Raw genomic sequence first — 17,174 nt, 5'->3', positions numbered from 1 at the left:
TTTGCATTAGCAATATCAGAGTTAGGTTTGTTTAAACTTTTATGATGAGTCCAACATTCTTCATGACATCCCCAAATATCTTACCTATGTACAAAATAGTTTTGGTTTTACTTCTCTATTGCAAGGGCAAATTCTTCAAAGTAAAGAATATTCTTTATCTATTGGTGCACTATTTGGAAAAGACATACTGCCATGAAGGTAGATACTACCTTCTATTAAATTATTTCCATGACTTGCAGTGCTTTATGTTTCTGTTTCGGAAGATGGACTTCCTGTTCTTGCAATAAGGCACTACTCATACACTGTCCTGCCTACCCCCTGCCCCCTCCACTGACGTTGTCAGAGTTTAAACCAATTTCACCTTATTTCCAAAGTTATCACCTAATTTACATTATTCGGAAGATATGGTAATTCAAGAAACTGAAACAGCAGTTTGATAACACAGCAACATGCAATGTAATCTGGATTTTCAAGGCTCATAAATTTGACTGTAAATCAGTTCTGTGCAGAGGTTTGCCTCTTCTGTGCTTAATTACACCTGTGCAAACATCCATTTGTTTATCATTGCCAAAAACCCGTGTGAGCTATTTGCATTCCCAGAAACCACACTTCCATATTGAGCACTTCTCTGAGAATGACAACATCTGAGCCATTAATTCAAATGTGACACATAAAATAGTTAATACTCTCTTAGTTGAACCTACCTGAATTTTCACCTCATAGTTCTAAAGTGGCTGTAAGTGTAGCAGACTTTAAAACCCAACAGCTTCTGAAGGATGAAAGAAAATTCATTTATTTTCACTTGAGTTTGCTTTGTAAATATTTCCTGTTCTTTGTTATTTTATGAGTTCCAGAAACCTTTGAGACCCTGCTGTACACATTAGCCACTAACTTTATCCCCACACGGGGAAGACAGGGGGATGTTTCCTCATGAACACTTCCTCATCTGGGAAAGTACACACAATATGGACAAGGGCGCAGCAGGGCTTTAATGCAAGCAGTTTTGTTTGTCGTCATTTTATAGAGATGGAGTTCAATTTCCCACAGGTGCCCTCACACTGCGGTGCTTTGCATTGGCCCCTACAGATGTGTTGGTGACACACCAGAGTTCTGGCTGCTGCTGAGCGGCTCTCGCAGCACCAGCGCTGTCTCTCCACCGTTCCACCCTCCCACCAGCAGCCTGGGGCTGGGCAAAATCTTGGCAGAGGGCATAACCGGGACAGCTGACCCAAACTGACCAAAGGGACATTCCTTACCATACGATGTCAGCTCAGACGGAAAAGCTACGTAAAGGAGGAGGAAGGGAGAGCACTGGTTGTTTACAGTGTTTGCCTTCCAGAGCAGCTGTGACATGTGCTGCAGCCCTGCTTCATGGGCAGTAGTCCATGGGAAGTGCAGAATAAAATCATTGTGTTTTTCCTTTGTTGGAGTAAGCACCAGTTTACTTTTCCCTTAGTAAACTGTCTTACTTTGGCCTATGAATTGCTTTCCATTTTATTTTTTCCCCTCCCATGCCCTGCTGACGAAGGCAGTGTTAGAGCAGTTTGGTGGGCACCTGGCATCCAGCCCAGGTCAACTTTCCACAGTCACATTTCATGGGAAGCTTGTAAATAAAATGCTGGAGTTCCGTGCTGTAACCTCTGCAGGTGGGAAAGCCCCAGAACAGGCTCAAGAGGCTGTGGCTGCAGAGAGGCACGAGGCAGGCACGGCAGAGCCAGCTCCCAGGCACAACCCTGCTCTGTCTCCCTGCTCTCAACCACATGCTGTGCAGTGACCAACCCAGCTGGCATGTGGGCTTTGTGCTGTGACTTTATTTCTCTGAGGTACCATCTTTGGATTCAAGGGATCTGATATGAGGGCACTCTGCTGAAGACTAACACATCACATAATAACTGATAGCAGAGAAAATATAAAAATCTGCTAGCAATAAGGTATATAAGGAATTTGTGATGGGATTTACAATGAAATTAGCTCTCATTAAACTGAAGAAGACAATATTACTGGCTGGATTAGATGAATCTCCTGTCCCAGAGTAGGGTTTTTTTCTCGACCTAGAATTCTCTGATTCTATATAAGCACAAGGTCTTTCAACAGTTCTGCAGACATAATGTACCAGTCCACTGCCCAGGTGACCTATCCAGGAGATGGGCTATGCCTGTCAGCAAAACCAACAGATTTATCTGTTTTCTTGCCCCACGTTTTGTAACTATATTCTCTTTGTGGTTGCAGAAGCATGGCTTTTCAGTGACTCCTGTTGTTGATAAAATTTCTCAGTGCTTTTAATAGGACTCCACTTCAAAGGAAGCTGAGCAGTATCACTGCTAGGATCCAGACTTCAGGGGCATCTTCACTTATTGAAGTGAAGGGAGACGACCATCTGATTGATGAGCATCGAACTCCAATTTATTGATCAATCAGCCACTTTATATAACAGTGCTAATTAACTTCATGCATATTGCAAAATCCAAGCTCACGATAGGTTAACAGAGAAAACTCTAACCACTCCTTTTGTTTTACCATACCTGTGATTGTTTATTGAAAACAGGACCAGCGTTCCCACTGTGATATGAAAAGTTCCCAAAACCTCCATATCTGTTCCCAGAGTAGCTATCTTTTCCTAGAGAGCCCAAGGACAGAGTGTTTTGCTGTTATGGGAAGACTGTGTGAGAATCTTATTGTTTATAAAGTGGCAATTGAGAGAGCCTAATTATTTATAGAATCAAGCCTGGGAATTGCTTTACAACTACCTTTTACTTTTCCTTCAACTGTATGCCTTCATGGCCTCTTTCTTTAAGCCATGCTTGAACCAGACTCTCCACATTCACTGTTGTCTGGCATTTCTGCAACTGGTATGGCCCTGGACTGCCTCTCCAAGAGCAGGCTGAAGCAGAGGTTAATAGGCATGGGGATATCTGCGCTGTGGGAACTTGGGCACTTCAGAGTAGGCTTCTGTGACTGAGCTTTTTTCTCAAGTACTGCTCAGACCAGGAGCTAAATTTAGATGCTTACCATGTTAGATGAAAAACAGTGTTTTGGGAAATGTGCTGGGGCATTGCAAGCCTCCATCACTGATTAATAGAGGGGAGAATTACCAGTTAGTTGATTTTCCCTGGCTAAATTCAGAAATGGCTGTTTTAGGGCAGGTGTTCAAATACTCTCACAGAGACTCTCCTGCTGCCAACAAACCCTTCAGGTGGAAACCTGTTGGTGTGACAAATGACTATGCAAAGGAAAGGCTGAGGACAGCTGCAGATTTTAGAGTAGTGACCCCAACACAATTGCACAGATGGAAGCAGCCACAGAGAGGCAGAGAGCAGATATTGCAAGTTTAATCATGAGATAGATGTAAGGCACAAGAACAGGTGAAGAAACATTTCCTTCTTTTTAACCTTGGGATGTCCTTTCTCAAAGCATTTCTCAGCTGCTTCAGTTCACAAATAATGAAATGGTCGTTTTCAGGCATGATCCTTTTCCTGGAATTCTACAACAGAAAAAAAATTCAGTTGCTACTAAAGCTGGAGTTGTGGCCTTTATCTGGAAAGAGGATGAAAATGAGGAGAAGAGGGGAATTGTTCCATGACTTGAAACAAACTGCAGAGGTCCGAAGCAGGTGCCTCACTCCATTTCCTTTAAGCTCACATGCCCTGACCACATCTCATTGTCCATTTAAGATAACAAATCTGTCATGATGGTCATCGTGTTTTCTTGTGAGGAGAATTTTGTTTACACACAGAGCCTGCTTGCTGGTTCTCTTTCCTAAAGAGATTGGTTCTGTTTTGCTTGAGCATGTCCAGGGGTATCTTCAGTCATCCAATCTTGAATGAGTGGTTCACTACCTTCTTAAAAACACTTTCACAACTGACAGATGAAGAGTAAAATATAAGTGGATTGTTTCAGAGTACAACATGTAACACAGATGCTAGGGGAACCATGAGGCCTTTTGTTAGTATTCTCAAGAAAAAGTTTCATTATTTACAACATCTGTTCTCTATTTAATGTGATGTCCTTTAGCTAATGAGGGAGTTTCTGCTGTTTGTGAAAAACAGAACAAGATTTTTTTAATAGTATTTTTTTTAAACTTCCTTTAAAGTATGAGTCTCTCTGGATAATTTTGTTTCAGAAAATGAAGTCAGCTGCCTGTCTCCATCAGGAATTTATATAAGAATACATGATACTTTGATTTGTCAAGGTTAGGTAAGGTAAGGTGAAGGCTTCCTATCCCGGCCTGTGGGAAGGGTTGTACTTTTGCAGCGGGCAGGACTGCCTGCAGTCTTGCGGCTGACCTAAAACTCACCAGGGTTTGATACTGTTTATGCCTGCTGCAGCTGTCTCCAGTTAAATATACTGAAGTGCGTTGGAGGCACAGCCCACTGTAGCAAGCAGGTTTGAAAAACATTCTCTCTCCTGCTGCACTGTTTTGGGAGCCTGCAAAACCAGGTAGAGGGAAAGACACACTTGGAAAGAGCAAGCTGTGTGACTGCTAAGTGATTGGGTGATGTCATGCTCCTTGGCTCTGCTTATGGACTGGAGGGCTGGAGTCTGTTCATAGTGGTCATGGTCAGTGCAGGCATTTGAGCAGAACTTGATCTACATGCCTGTTCTTTGCAGAAAGGTGAATGCTGCTTGGTAAGAGAGTTTATGCCTTAAAGTTTTCTGTTGTCCCTCAGACACTGTGGGCATTGCTTACAGTGGAAACTCCGTGTTGTATCCTTAGCAAGCAAGTCACTGAGACTGAAATTGCCACAGCTGTGAGGATAAATGCTGGCTAAGACCAGCATTTCTAAATGCTCTAAAATTATATGACATGCAAAATTAAGCGCAGGATAATTTATGCATCAAGCATTCCCCCTTGTTTAACAAGGATGCAGTGAATATCCAAGACAGTGCAGTGAGGATTTTATCACAGGCTATGCTACAAATGAAGCAAACTTCAGCAAAGGGACTGAGAGCCGTTTTCTTTCCTGAAGCTGAACAATGAATCAGTGGAAATGTGACAGGCATACTGCAGCCAGGAAATAAGGGTTCCAGAGGAAACTTCTTTTGTGGATATACTTTAAAAATCTTTTTCAGATTCTTAGAGCAGAACATTCTCTCCTGTTGTGATGGAAGAAAATAAATTCCCTGAGTTAGATCCTGAAGTCCATTTTGCTTAGTGTTTGGGAACCTGCCTGAGGAAAGGCTAAGTAAAAATGGGCTAATAGGACAGCACGATTTTAATCAAGTTTACATATGGTGATGTTGAGGATCATCATAACTCTCTAAAAAAATTCTTGCCTACCTCAGCCTGGGACAGACAGCCAAATGAATGGCACTGGCACCAGAAGTCATGTCCTCTTTCCAAGGTCCTCAGGGAATGCATACACACAGGCTTACACATTTTGTGAGAAAGTGCATTCCTGGGCTGCTGACTTAAGGTTCCATCCATAAAGAGCACCAGGCTCTCCACAGAACTCACCTGGCATGACTCAGGCTGCCCACTTCAGGGAGGTTGGTGTTGCCCCCTCTGCCTCCAGTACTATGCTCCTACGGTCTGGCTTGCCTCAGAGGGCAAATCCATGCCTGTTTTGTGTTAGCCCAACCCCTCTTCTCCTATTTTGTGGTGAGTTGGCTGGCTATCCAGAGTACTTAGACAAGGCAGTATTTCTGTGAAATAACACTGCTGTAAAGATACCACATTTTACTCTTGCTTCAAGCTACACTTTCAGTATTGCTTTTGATGCACACAGCTCCACCACATGCCTGAAGGAACCCCTGTCCTAACCTCCTTTGTAGTGCAAGGCTGTGGGGAACAGACACATAGCATACCGAATAAAGTTCCTGATGGCTAACACCTTGGCAAGGTTACTGGACCACCCAATTTTCTGCAGTTATAGAAATGCAAACTTGCACAGTTTGTTGTGGGGTTTTTTGGCTCTGCTTCTGCAATAGATGTGTAATTGAATCATATTCCCGGTGTATTAGATAATTACAGCTCTCTGCAATAAAGATGTCTTAAGGTTTTCCAGGTATCTGAGATAGACATCTTAGATAATCTTTCCAGAGACAGCTCTTAATTCAGGTCTGTAGAAAGAGTTTTCTAAGTTCTGTGACATAGCAGGGTAGTGGAATTTACAATAGGTAGAGATAAAATAGACAGGAGCAAACTGTTACCATGACCTTGCTAGGATATTTTCCTACAGTTGCGATGCACACTTTTTAAAATCTGCCATTTTTTGTTTTTTCTATAATTGATCTTTCAGGCAATAAAAAAAATGAGATGGTGCTTATTCCTGCCCTGGGCAGCATTGCCTTTCTCTGGAGCCTTGTACTACTGGAGAGGAAGGTGGGGACCAGCCCTGTGTTCCTTAATTTTCCCTTGTTCCTACACAGTGCATTACAAAGGAGCACATCTGCCTGCGAAACACTGCTATTACCACGCTGTAATCAACAAGGTAGTTTGAGCTAGAAAAAAGCAGTCACCACTGGCTTCCTATTGTTCCTTGGGCCTTGTGCTTTGCCCGTGTGTTACTTTGTGATTCTCCAGTGTTTCATGACAAAATATACTAAATACCTTAATAAGGAGCAGCCAGGCCATCCCTTTCTGAAGGCTTTTATTCCTACTCTGGCAGCAGAGGCCTCACAGCTATCAAAGGGTTGATCTTCCCACTGTCCCTGAAAGTTAGTGCACTGCAGCATCATTACAATGCGGTTTGTATTTTAGGGCAGGAGATGCTGACAAGAACATCAGCTACAGGGAAGGCAATGAAAGGACAATATCCTGCTCAAAATTAGGCTTGTTTGTACAAAACAAGGGAAAAAAAAACCATTTAAAACATAGTAAGCACAGCTGGTGCTAAATCACTCTGGTGTGTCTTTTTCTTGTGGTAAGCACTCTTTCTAGTGTGCCACAGTGCAGTCACACTGTGCACTGCTCTGCCCTCCTCCTCGTGCAGACACACATGTGCGCCAAGCCCTTGGTGTGCAGATGAACACAGACAGAGCTGACCTCCTCATTCTGTCTTCCTGCAGTGCTTTGACTTTCCTTGGGTCTGAGACTTTTCCCCTCTTTTCTTCCCTGTCTTATTATACTGCCAAAGCTGAACCTTCTTTCAAGATCCCTAGGTTTCAGCTTCCTCAGCTGATTGTTGCTTTTAACATTATTTTCTACATGTTGAAATTAACATTTTAACATTATTTTCTATGTGCAGAAAGTGTTGAATTCTGTTTTTCTTGTTTTCAAGAAAACAATTTGCCATTTCCTCTTGTTCCAAGGCTCACATAGCTCTTGTCTGCTCATCCTCCCCCTTTGTTCTCTTTCCACATTCTTACACTGAAGAGGAGTGGCTCTGACCTTCTCTCTATTTCTTTGTCTCACCACTTTTATTCCCTTCCTGGCATCAGCTCTAAAACATACCTACTGAAGCAAGTGTCTCAGTTTTTTAAAATCAAGCCACTACAGAGAAATGCAACAAACAGATGAAATCATCTGGGTTTTCTCCTCTTCTTCCTCTTATTTTTCCTGAGTTAGGTAAAAAGCTGTTTATATAACATCCTGCCACAACTGAAAATGGCAAAATGGCTTTTATTCTGAAGGAGAAAAATGCATGGATGCCTGTGCAACAGGCTGAGCCCAGAGATATGGAAGACAACCAAGTCCTTCAAGATATAAAATGTTTGAGCCAATCTGATTGTAGCTCTTGATTTCTGGTCCTTTTCTTTGCCTTTCTTTGTTCTTTTATTTAGGGTTTTTCATGTGTGTGTGTTGTTTTTTTGCAAGGGGGCCTGTTTGATTTTGGTGTTGTGGAGGTTTTTGTTGTGTTTTTGTGGGGCTGTTGTGGGTTTTGGTTTTTTTTTTGTTGTTCAGGTTGGTTGGTTTAGTTTTCTTAGAGTTTTTTTTTATTTGCAGGTGTTTTATTTTTATTCCTAAGTAATAAAGAAATGTTGAAAATATACCTTTATAGGGAAAGAAAAATGCTGATCTCTACTAGCTCTCAAAAGAAAAGTAGCAATAGTGAAACAAAATTATTTTTTAACACCATCTTTGCTCTGCATTTATTTATCAGCAGATGTATAAATGGGGCATTGGGCACTGAAAGAGGCATTTCAAAATTGTTTTCCTCACTGCTTTATCACATACTTTGAAGTTGAACAAATTATAATGAGCAAACTACTCAGTAAGTTTGAAACAGTCTTTTCTTCAGTTTGTAAATGATGAATGCACTAGTTTACATTCTGACAGATTTTTTTGTTCGCAAGGTTTTGAAATACACTTTGTAGCCAAATATAAATTATTATTTACCCACAAAAAAGTTGCTTCAACTGCTTGTTGGTTGATTATCCCTTTCTAGTGGATTAGCAGCAAAATATACAGGAAAATAATTCATTTTATTACTCAGAAAGCAGAAAAGAATATCAAACCATTCACAGAACTGCTAAATATCCAGGTATTAATGAATACCGCCACAAAAGGCCACTTCCAAAAAAAATGCAATCTGTGTAGGAAAGTTAATTTAACAGAATCACTGGATAATTTAAGAACATGCTCAACAATAACTACGCCTTCTTTTCTTTTTCACCCTGCTTTAGTCAACATGACATTCTCCTCTGATCTGCTGCCCATCTCTGCTGGACCTCCCTTGTTTACTATAAAGCAAACTTTGCAGGATGGTGTTCTTGGACAGAACACAGAAAAAGTATTCTTTGTATAATGAAAACACTGTGAGGGAGTCATTTATTGGATTGGCATGTTGTTGTTTTTTGCTGCTTGAATGGCAGATTTACAGGCCTTTGCTGCGTAGGTATTTACTGCTGAGATAGGGAGGAAACTGAATCATAAACATCTCGGTGACTTTGAACAAAAGCAAAAGAAGTGCTGAGGTCATTCTAGCAGCTTGTGTTTGCAGAGTGCAACAGAAGGTGTTCAGCACAAGACAAATACTTTCCTTGGCCAGCTGCCCTAGAATCTGCTCAATTAATGTTATTAACTATTATTTGTTTGTATGAGGGAGATATCAAAAAACAGTGCTCTTCTCAGTAAGTTACTTTGTCTACAATTTATTCTTCACAGAAAGATTCTTGTGATTGCAATACTGAAAATATGTGGTGGCTGAAGTGTAATTGAGATTGTGTCGCATTGCTTAGTCAAAAACATCACTGTGTATAATTGTCTCTTTTTGAGAAGCACAAAAATCTCCACATAAAGTCGCTTGCCCACTCCAAATACTAGCTTGAAAGATGGGATTATGAGGAAGTAACAAGAGGAAGCCTGTCAAAGTCAGTAGCAGCTCTACACTTCTTGCTTGTGTGCCTTCTTGAGGCACACTCTTCACTCAACAAGAGGTGTCTCCTGAGAGACCCTCGGCTGCACAGAAAATAGAGCACAGCCCTTTCTCCCAGCAGTCTGAATGAGGAGAGAGGAGAAGGCTACGGGTTTGGATGCGGCATTAGCCCACACAGTCACAGCTGCTTAGCGCATGTTTTAAAATCTACAAGTAGCTAATAGGTCTGCACGTAGGAAACTAGATATTTTGTCAGCAAACATAAATTCCTCCAAATACTACCCTGTGTTTCTGCCAGGAAGATGACAATGTTCAGGGCTACATGTTACATTTTGATTCTCAAAGCCTATATAGTAGAACACATTATTATCTTATGACAGCAGATATTACCATGAAAAGAAAAAAACAAAATTAAGAAATGTTAATTTTTGCTTAAGTTTTTTTCATTGTGCTGTACCCATATACAGCCATCTAGACTCGTGTTAGTACAAACACACAAATACTGACAAATACTTTGATAAATGCGCATAACTGAATCTTGTCTTATACCATAAGGAGAATAGCACTCCCTACAAACAGAGGTCAGCAAGATGTTTTGGCTCTCTTAAGAAATTGCTCAAGCTTCCATGTGCTTATTCAGAAGTCTGTGTACAGTATTTTTATTTTGTATTTACTGTCTGACCGAAGTTTACCTTCAGCCTTTATTTGTCCTGATGTAATCCTGATGTATTCCTAAGAATTATAATTTCTATGCATCCAGTAGATTTACTTTGCCATAACTCCTGTCCAATAATGATAACTTATTCAATTTATGCAGAAGTTCTGTATCCCAGATTTTCCCACACTTGTAATCATAGAAGAAATACACCTTTTAAATACAGGATTTTTTTAAACCTAATACTAAAAGTATGTTTCTACTTTGTTCCTTTCCTCTTTGATGTTGCAAACATAACCTGTTTGCAGTGACTTCACCAGGACATGGCAATGTTGTCCACATGACATCACCAGGGTAAGATTACCATGCCAGAAGCCAAGATTCCACAAAAGTGGTATTTTAAGGTTCCACACCTAATTTCAACTTTAAAATCCAGTGCTTGTGCAGCCTTGACAACTGATAAAGTCACTGTTGAAATGCGATCTGCGAAGCTCATGTCCTCTCTTGGTGTCTAACACTGGACATATGTGAACTGTCTCCTCAGACAACCTCTGGAGTATCCTTGCAATAGCCCAAATTCATACAAGATCTGATCAGATGGCTTTCATAGGAGGTTTCAAGAATTTGCATAGCAGCCCAAGGAAAATACTACATTCTTGTGGAAGTCAGGATTATGGTATCACACTAGTCTTCTCCCACCTGTGTGTCACCAAGGTAACCTAAGATGACAAAGCCATCCTGAAACCAGCAGCAGTTTTAACTATGTAACTGTAGTGCCTTCTGTTCACTGTGGGAACTTTATTTAGTTTATTTATTTACTTTATTTAGTTCAGTTCTCCTTTCAAACAGCACCTCATGCTGTGGGAGGAAAAATATATAATCTATTACTTATTGAACAGAATGGCATCTATGGCCTCCCTGAAAACAGTATATCATTAAAGAATGTACACTGTAATGTACAGAATGTAAAGAATGTAAAAAAGTCAAGATTTGCAGCAACTGTCTGTTGTGTATGAAATGTAATCTGCATTTACCACAACGATTTTGAGGAAGCGTGTTCATCACCTGTTGTGTGACAGTCATGTAAAAGAGAAAGAGAACACAAGGAGAGAATTTTCCCCATTGCTCCTGTCTCAAATCATTCCTCTCAAATCCCCCACAGACTAAAACAAGAGAGTCAACATGAGCTGCTTTCAGAACCCTGGGGATGTGAGTTTCCCTGCTGGAGTGATAATTTGTTTTCCTCCAGGCAGAATGTATCATTCGCAATTCCCAGTACAAGTGTGTTTTCTAATTCTCTTCTTAAGGGAAAAATATACCAATTAGCTCAGTTTGTGTTTTGCTGGGTCTTAATTCATTAATGGAGACAGGTAGCTCAATGCCTGTAAAACCTGACTTGCTATGTAAAAAAGCTGGATGCTGGACTCAGAATAACGTTATCAACGTTCTTGAGCTCTACCCACAGGTCTGCTACTGTGCCCCAAGAAACATCTCTTGTCCCTACCACTGGCATAAAAATAATCCCTGCACTGCCTTCTGAGTTATTGCTGAGATTTAAGGCATGACTTTGTATAAAAGTGCCTCTCTTGACTATAAAGCTTGATGTGCTCAATCCAAGCTCCTGGAAGCAGAAGGGTGGTGTAGCAACCCCAGTGAGAAACACAAAAGCCCCAATGCTATCTCACATGTCCATCAGGATTGCTTCCAAGAGCAGACAGGTGCTCATACTACTGCACCTGAGCAGTTGTGTCCTGAGCTAAATCCAGCCTATCACTCCCAGTGCCACCCCACAACAGCTGCATTCTAGCACATATGGATGAGTCATGGTGTTGTGCTTCTCTGCCACTTATAGGGCTTGAGACTCTGGACCCGTACCCAAAGGGCTCCCAATCCCCTGACTCAAACTAAGAATGTCTGAGGGATAGACAGACTGTTTCCCTTTCTACTTTTGTAGAGTTTGACCTGTCTGACTCAATGCTGGCTTGGCGTCCTTTCTCTCAAGTCTGTGGAAAGCATTAGGATTTCCTTCTCAACTCTGCAAGACTCCTGCTTATTTTTAGAAGGCCACTCCTGCACATCTGAAGTTTTGCCAAGCAATTTGATGGGGAGATAACTAAGGCAGAATTTGGTCATTCTTGGACTACAAAAAACCCTGACAATAGACAAGAAAAAGGCAAACTCATTCTAGTATTTCTTGTCCCACTGCAAGTGGAAGCTCACCCTTGTCCTCCCTATCCCTTTCCTCTAACACAATCGGAGCAGTTGGTAGAAATACCAACCTGAAACTCTGCAATGCAAACTTTACTCATGGGAATTCATCTGATTTTCTGTGCAGAATATCACCAAGCAAGTGCCTGCTGAAAGAGCATGCTGTTTCTGTACTGTTGGTCTCTTGAAAAAAAATTATAACGAGGAAGTAAAGAGGAACACTGGGGGAGCTGTTTAAGCTTGACTGAAAGGATTTATATAGTCTGTGTCAGGCATTCCCTTTGGATGGCAGATGTGGTGATGAAGTCACTGCAGATATTTTGTTTTGAAGGCCCTGTCCTTCATCTGGAATACAGAAGGCCACATTCAACTCCTCAGTCTAGGGAAATGGACTTGAAAGAGGTTAGTATGAAATGTAGGTGTAGGCTTTTGTTAAAGTTTGGTCTTTGAGAATAGCTCTCTCTATTAAGAGAGAGTAGATGGGCAAAATATAGGAAAATCATGGACTTCTGACTTAATGCCAAGAAACACTAAATGAGGAGGTTGCAGGCAGCTGATTAAAACTGATGAAAAAAGCTTTGTTTGATATCTACATGCATAGCTATTTTCAAGGATGCGATCAAGGGAGGTATAGTAATTCAGTAGTCCATTTAGCAGTATTGCTCCACCTCAGCTGCTGCCCATTTGCAGCAGTTCACCCATGGAAAGAACTTATGCCATGCTTCCTGCAAGCCACTAACTCAAAGTACCCAGGGGCAACTGCAGAAAGATAGAATGAGAAGGGCACTGAGATCAGACGTCTTGCTGCATGCCTCAGCCTGGAACAGTGGGACACACTGGCAGGGCTGGCTCATCCCCCAGCCCAGACACCTGCCACCCACTCATGTGATGTCCTTCAAATGCCCTCTAGTGGCTCTGGCTCTGCCTGGGGGCCACGTCCCCGTGGTGCAGCTGGAGGAGAGCGCTTTGCATGCACACATAAAGCATAACCTGAAAGCACATGTGTGGAAAATGCCTGGTGCTCACTGGCAGTCCCCAGCTCCCCCATTTCTGGTGCTGCTACACAAAAGTAGCATCCAATTGTGCAGCTCTCTGCTCCACTAACCTGAAGAGCTAGGCTGGGAAGGAACTGACATTCCAACACTGATGGAGGCTCAGCGGGCTCTCCATGTGTTCACACAAGGTGCATTGCTGTTTTAAAGACCACTGTCTGAAGGGAAATTTTCTCTTTTGAATCTCTGCTTAAAAAGAGACATAGCACTCCAGGCATCAGGGAAAGAGATTAGGCTCCCTGAGACAACATGATCAGGATCCACTGAGTAAAGGATCTTAATATAAACATCAGTGGGGTCTGTCACAGACTGAAAAAAGTCTTTGGACAATGAGATTCTATTGCTGAAGGTCCTAAACAGTAATTGAGGAATCTTCTGCAAGAAGTACAGCTTGGTGAAGAAATTAAAGGAATTCAAGACACATTATGAGCTGCATGTTTACTTAGGGGAGTCAGATGGAACAAGAACTTAGGGGAGAAAAGACTTAGGGGAGTCAGATGGAACAACAACAAGACCCTGTCCCTGCCATGAGGAAGCATAAGGCTGGTTTCTGAGGTGTCTAATATGCCTGTGAAGTTTGCACTTTCAGGTGAGGGCTTTGTCTGACCTGCATCTTAAGGTTTTGAGGAGCATACTGGCTTGGCTTCTGCTGCAGAAGATCATGATAAGTCAAATGGCTGACAGTAAGAATCAACACAACTGATGGGGAGCCTGAAAATCACCCTGATATTCTCTCTAGATTTCTAACCATTTTTCCAGTATTTTGTCTTCTTATCATTACAGAGATGCTACTTTTTCTTTTCAGCTGCTATTTTTGCTTTCCAAACCAGTATTCACTGACTGCTCCATGGTTTGCCCTTGCTTAGAAAACCTTTGGGATCCACACAGCTCCTGCTTGGTGTGTCTGTGACTGCAGAGTGTTTTTGTAGTGCTGGGTTTGGCATTGCTAGCATCTCACACCTGCTGCAGACCTACCTAAATTATTTCTCAAGTAGTTTCAAACTTGTGTGTGAAACAAGAGAGTTACAGAAAAACTGCTTCACATTCTGGTTGTCTGCAGCTATATTAAGAGTGTAAGATATTTGGGGCAGGGATCACCTCCTAGGGCATTGGTTCAGCCTGTGCTGCAGTGACATCCAGAAGACCTAATATTTTACTGCCCAGAAAAGCAGAGAGGGAAAAAAGGCACTGCATCCTTGTGGGAAGAATGCCCTGATCTATTCTGTGTGTGGATGTGCAAATTACAACAGATGATGCACTTAGCAATTATGTTCTTTGCATACATAAGCAGGAACAACAGCTCCCAAACTGCCAATATCTCTCTCGATTCTCACCAAACGGCTGCGTGTCACATGGTCACACAGCAAGGGGGATTGAGGAAATGAGAGGAGAGAATGACGCTTTGAATGAGTAGATACATGCCTCTCAAATTAACTGCATCTTTTTAAAAAATGACTGAAATTCACCTGCTCTTCAGGTCTTTTCTTCTTTGAAGTAGCTTGTTTTGAACATTTTAAGCTCTCTCTGAAAGGATAAAAGTGTCTTCAGCTACCCATGCCTTAGAGTGCACAGCCTGAGCCTGTCTGTGTGGTGGGCTCCTTGAATCAAGTTTTTGCCCTTCCCCTCTGTCACCTTGATCTTCACATAAAAGAACAACCTCTCCCCATTCCCAACCAGCCCCCCCCAAAAAAACCCTAAAACCCTGCCCAAACCAAATAACCAAACAAAAAACCTCCAAACTCAACGCAAACAAACAAACAAACAAACAGAAAAGTCCCAACACAAACAACTGAAATAAAAGAAAATTGGTTCTTCTCATAGATCACCTTCTGAGAATTTCTGTGATTCATTCCATGGTCTGAATTAGGCACTAGGGCAGAAGATGTTACCCTTTCCCACGCTGTCTGTATTTTGAGCACTTCCTACATGCTCTCAGAATTTTTGAGAGAAAGTGTAAGAGCTGTGTGTGGTTTAGGACCTCTGAGGCTGGCTTCTCCTAGCAGAGGGTTACTCCTGCCCTTAGAAACCTTCACACTGACATGCTGATGGAAGGAAGACTGCAATTTCTACAAGTGTTGATAATCAGATAATGTTTTATATCACCTGCCACACAGTCTTCCCTGAATCATGGAGTCTGCTGTCTTTTCTGTTTTTCTGCAGACTTCAGGAGAAAGAAACTCTCAACTTCATCTGCATATGAAAAAGGTTGAGACCTCCAAACTCAGACATTTGGAAGATGACATAATTTGACGTGAGTCAGCATGATTGGCAGTCAACACACAATGCTGGCTCTTGCAGCTCAAAAGTGCCTGGTAAATTGGCGGAACTGTGAAGCTCACCATGCTGTAGTCTGTGAGGTGCATTTCTTGATATTCCCCCTTTGTACAGTACCCAGAACAGATATTGGATAGTTCTGATTATTCAGATCACATCAGGGCTCAGGAGAGGTGGAAGAAGGCAGAAATGGAGGTGGCCTGATCTTCTACAGGTAGCCAATGAAACAATGACACCAGGTGTGAAGTCACTTAGAGCGAGCTTTTGAAATAACACAGCCTGTTGGGTGGTGCTAAGGTCTGTTTAAAAACTGGGACAGAATTTTTGCAATGGAAACAGCTGGATACTGAGTGCTTTTAAAAATCTGGCTCTTGTTTAGCTGCCTCCATGGGAACTGAGCTTGACTGAAAACCTGGCCCTGACTGGGCATGCTGAGCACTTTAAAATGGGCCCTTCTGGTCTTTAGAAATTTCAGCTGATGGCATCCTGCAAATAGCTGAGATTTCCTTTCTGAAGTACTACTGTTCTGTGTTCCATGTTTTTTGTTGTTCCTTTCTTTTTCAGCTGACACAAACGTCAGTGCCTGCCAGTCTGTTCCAGGCTTTGTAAGCTTGTGCAGTTACAGCCTGCTAAATCCTTTGCTTACATGCCAAAAGCCAGAAGTAGCTATCCGTCACCTTGCTATTTGCTACTTTTGAATCCCAGCCTGAATGAGTGTGTGAATCCTTCAGCCTGAATCCAGAGTAATGCTAAAATTCAAGCCTCATCTATGGGAGGAACAGTAATCTTGGGGCCCTGTTGTACTCACAATTGTGCAAATAAAGCTTGTATGTTCCCTGCAGAATAAACAGAGAATATTGACATGCAGCAGCGAGAGAAACGGAAGGTATGAAGTGTTGAAACCACTTAGATAAGACAAAGCATGCATAAGTAAGGTGGCAAGAATATTAGATCAAATTTCTATCACTGTGTTTCAAAAACACAGCTGGACAAGTGCTTAGTACATACCACCAACTGTGAGGAACCAGTGAAGGGTTATTAGTAATTCCTGATAACAATGAGATGGGTGATTTCAAATATAGGCAGAGAACCAGATGTTAAAAGTCTCTTATAGGGCTGCACCCAGTTATTTAGCATGGGTGGCTGCCAGTTGACAAGTGAGCTGTTTTCATAGCTTGCAGTGATGCTCTCACAGGAATGTGAGAGGTGTCTGGACAGCATATCTCCAACACTCATGTCAGCTACACACTGTTGGGAAGTGGTTATCTATGCCATTACATTAGTGTCCCCCTGTAGCATGGGGACATGTAGGCACCAGCAGTGCTAGCTACATGATTATGGCATGACTTCAGGGCATAGTATAAAATCTGTGGAAACAAGCTGTCAAGTGTTTTTAGCAGTCTCGTTCCAAAGGGCCAAGGCAATGCAGCAGGCAGAAGGCCAAATCTGTCTTGCCATGAAACCCTGGTTTTTGTACAGGCAAGGAGTCATTTACAATTTCTCCGAAACTGAAGAGTGATGGTAAACAGAGCCTCAATCCCAGCTGGAGTGTATGCAGATAATTCTGCTTTCCTATGAAAGGTATGAGGCTGGTCTGAACCACTTGACTCTCTGGGTAGAGGACAAATCTTCCTGCTGCTAACCTCCTGTTGGCTGTAGGGTTCCTGCATCTGAAAATGTCTCCTTCTGGGCAGTAAAGTCAAAGCAAAGTGGCAAAAACCAGGAGAG

At 42.0% G+C, this 17,174-nt stretch overlaps 1 long non-coding RNA gene across 2 annotated transcripts in view; it reads right to left on the bottom strand.

Moving 5' to 3' along the window:
- Window positions 1-3,207: 3,207 nt before the first annotated feature.
- The window catches only part of LOC131571527 (uncharacterized), a 67,300-nt gene continuing 53,333 nt past the window's right edge, over window positions 3,208-17,174 (bottom strand). For both annotated transcript variants that reach the window (XR_009275950.1, XR_009275951.1), the window contains one exon: window positions 3,208-3,481. This is a non-coding gene — a long non-coding RNA (uncharacterized LOC131571527). The remainder of the gene's footprint in view (window positions 3,482-17,174) is intronic.

The sequence above is a fragment of the Ammospiza caudacuta genome, chromosome Z (assembly GCF_027887145.1).
Source record: "Ammospiza caudacuta isolate bAmmCau1 chromosome Z, bAmmCau1.pri, whole genome shotgun sequence".
Classification (NCBI taxonomy): Eukaryota; Metazoa; Chordata; class Aves; order Passeriformes; family Passerellidae; genus Ammospiza; species Ammospiza caudacuta.
The sequence above is the reverse complement of the archived record's forward strand: the minus strand, read 5'-3'. Positions and strand labels throughout refer to the sequence as shown.